The sequence below is a fragment of the Pyrus communis genome, chromosome 1 (genome assembly GCF_963583255.1).
Source record: "Pyrus communis chromosome 1, drPyrComm1.1, whole genome shotgun sequence".
Classification (NCBI taxonomy): Eukaryota; Viridiplantae; Streptophyta; class Magnoliopsida; order Rosales; family Rosaceae; genus Pyrus; species Pyrus communis.
This window is the reverse complement of record NC_084803.1, coordinates 36,384,546-36,387,471: the sequence shown is the minus strand read 5'-3', so window position 1 is coordinate 36,387,471 and position 2,926 is coordinate 36,384,546. Positions and strand designations below refer to the sequence as shown.

General features: G+C 36.8%; 1 long non-coding RNA gene across 1 annotated transcript; it reads left to right on the top strand.

The window, feature by feature from the left end:
- Nucleotides 1–255: 255 nt before the first annotated feature.
- Nucleotides 256–2,675, top strand: LOC137726631 (uncharacterized). The gene is made up of 3 exons (XR_011067657.1): nucleotides 256–600; nucleotides 694–771; nucleotides 1,815–2,675. It is a non-coding gene; the product is annotated as an uncharacterized lncRNA (long non-coding RNA).
- The last annotated feature ends 251 nt before the right edge of the window (nucleotides 2,676–2,926 follow it).

Below are 2,926 nucleotides of genomic sequence, written 5' to 3'. Positions count from 1 at the left end.
CCAACAAAAACAACTAACTAATCAAAGAAACAAACAGTGGACAAAAGATAAAAATAAAAATAACAAGAATAAATAACAAAAATAAAAAGAAAATGAACAATAATACCTGGGCTGGAAGTAGAAACTTGCTGCTTGATAATTTGATGGCCGAACAAAAAGCCATGAAGAACCCACGTAAACAAAGCCCATTTCATTGAGAACCCAGGTAATACACATGCATTTGCGAGGGAAGCTGACCACACGGATTGACACAGACCCACCCGCGACACACTCTCGTGCTGAAGAACCCTAATGTCTGCCATTGCCATACCTCGAGTCCAGAACCAAACGCTCCTCCACTCATTTTCTTTTATTGCTCTTCCTTTCATAAAAACCTTGGTTGCTGCAATCAAAACCAAAGCTTCCTCTCTAGATTCTCAGATCCGAGCCACAACCCCCAAACTTACTCTCGACTCCTCCCCAGCCCCTGTTCTCTCATCCACAACACAAACACCCTCTAGCTCCTCCGGGAGTCCCATCTTCTTTATCTGTTCATTGCTCTGAAGGCAAAGGTGGAGATCTACCCCCAAATGTCCGATCTTGGTGTCGACACACTTGGAGGTAAAAATTCTCATTCTCTAAATTCAATTTCAAGTCCAAAACTTAGATTAAGGAAAATTAGAGGACGAGTGTCTGATGTATGTGTGCTCCCAGTGTAGGAGCTGCAGAATGCCGATCCATCATAGCAAACAATGGTAAATGTCTGGAGCCTTTCTGATCTAGAAAGGAAAGGTATAAATCTTTATCCCTTCCTCTTATTTGTGCGTCATGTATGAATATGATTTTCGCTTGCTCACAATTGTCCTCTGTGTTTGTGCATGTCTCCATTGATGTATGTTGAGTAAAAATATATTCATATGGATGGTCCTGATGATTGTTCTTCTCTATGCTGCTTGGATCCCCACCCCCAAACTTCAATGTAATTATATTTTGAATGAAGTGTGAGAGAGTGAGAGAGTAGTGAGAGAGTGAAAGGGGTCCATTAGCATAGAGGTCTTCTCAGCATCCCCACTGTGAGTATCCCTGGACCTCATCATGTGCTCCGTCTGTATCTGAGATGAATGGAGGAATGTATGAATCCACGAGTAGTTGAGATTAGACCGAATGAGTTCCGAATGCAGCCTGCAATCACAAATAAAAATCTAATTAGAATAAAACCCTAAATAAAATACTGATTACCAAAGAAAAATTGTTGTTTTTGTGTTTTTCAGTTTTTTTTTTTTTTTGATAAAGACTACTAAAATGTAGAAAATAAACTAAACGAAAATAAAAATAAGGGTTTTAGAAAAATTGGGTTGCCTCCCAATTAGTGCTTTAGTTAACGTCTATAGCTAGACGGATTGGAATGAGGTTTGTGATCACATCACTTGTTCTATTAGAGTTAACCACTTCTTGATAGCATCATACGGTAACATTAGAAATGGAATGAGTTGTTGTTTATCAGTGGTTGAATTCTTCATAATTGCCCTTCAATGTGAATGAATCTTTGTGATCAAATAGGATCCCCTCTATCGATGCTTGTGTTTCCCATGAACTGACTTCAATCTTTTATTTAATACCCACAATTTTTGCTTTGGCCGAATTTCGTGACGGATAATTGGGCTACCATTAAGCTGCCTCTTATGTCCCTTGTAAAATGTAGTCTGCTTGATGGACTTGCACTTAATTTCTGCAATTATGATTGGCTTTGCTGGTGCACTGTTATGTGATTTTGTAGATCCTAACTCGGTGTGAACAACCCTGTCTAACCTATTAGTTTCAACGCAATCCTGCAGTTTTTGTGGGAAAAGTTCTTGTGGCAAATAAACATGGGTAGCACTTGGTTCTGGGAGGATTTCAGGATCAACATGTGTTGTTTCCTCCCTTGGGTGTGAATAACAGGCAGATGGCTCCTCAATTCCTACACCAACTTCTCGATCATCATAGCTTGTCCCACAGTTTAATGCTTGAATCAGAAATCCTTGATTGGTTATTTCAATATACAATTCAGTTGATTCCAACAATTTAGAGAGCTTGTCCTCTACCAGAAGCTCTTGTGGCACATTAAACTGCTTAAAATAGTGCTCAAGATGCTTTTGCAAACTTGGGGTGTAGAACTTTGAATATGGATCGTTCCAAGTTCTTTTTGAGTTGTTTCTCATATTGATATGCTCCTGGACATAATCTGGAAAATATTCCTTCTGAGGACATTGTAAAATATTGTGGGTCTTCAAAAAGCAAAGTGCACAAATTGTAGGTTTAAATCCATAAAAACCCCATTATGCAGAGTTGACCCATAAGGGTAGTCTTCCTGGTTGTATATTGAATCCAGGAGGAACAAATTCCATTGTTGCACAAATTGTAACCTACAAAAAATAAAATAAAATCAAGTAAATGAAAAGATATATACAAAAATAATTAACTAAGAGTTGATAAACACATTATTTAAAACAATTTCCACTGACGGCACTAATTTCTTGATAGGGATTTTTACTAGCTGCAAAAGTAGAGATAAAAACACTTAAAAATACTTGCAAGAGAACAAGGTAGTTGTAGTATAAACGACTCAAGCAATGTCATTTTTAGCACGGATTGAATAAATAATTTATGCAAAACCAAATTCTTAGTTAATTATTTAAAAACAAGGATTGGAAAAAGTTGACTTTGAATTTAAAAATAATATAAACGAATTTAATTAAAAAGGATAAAGAAATTAGCAAAGTAAAGAAAACAAAGGAAAACGTTTTGAAAACCAAATTGTAAAAGCCTAGGGTTCCGCCTTTCTTTTAACAATCCTATGTAGATTTATTAATTACTTATGATGCAACTTTGAAGGTTAGGTTTTCCTAATGCATATTCTACTCGTGGTATTCAAGCTAGAACGTATATCAAACATGCAATCCGTTCG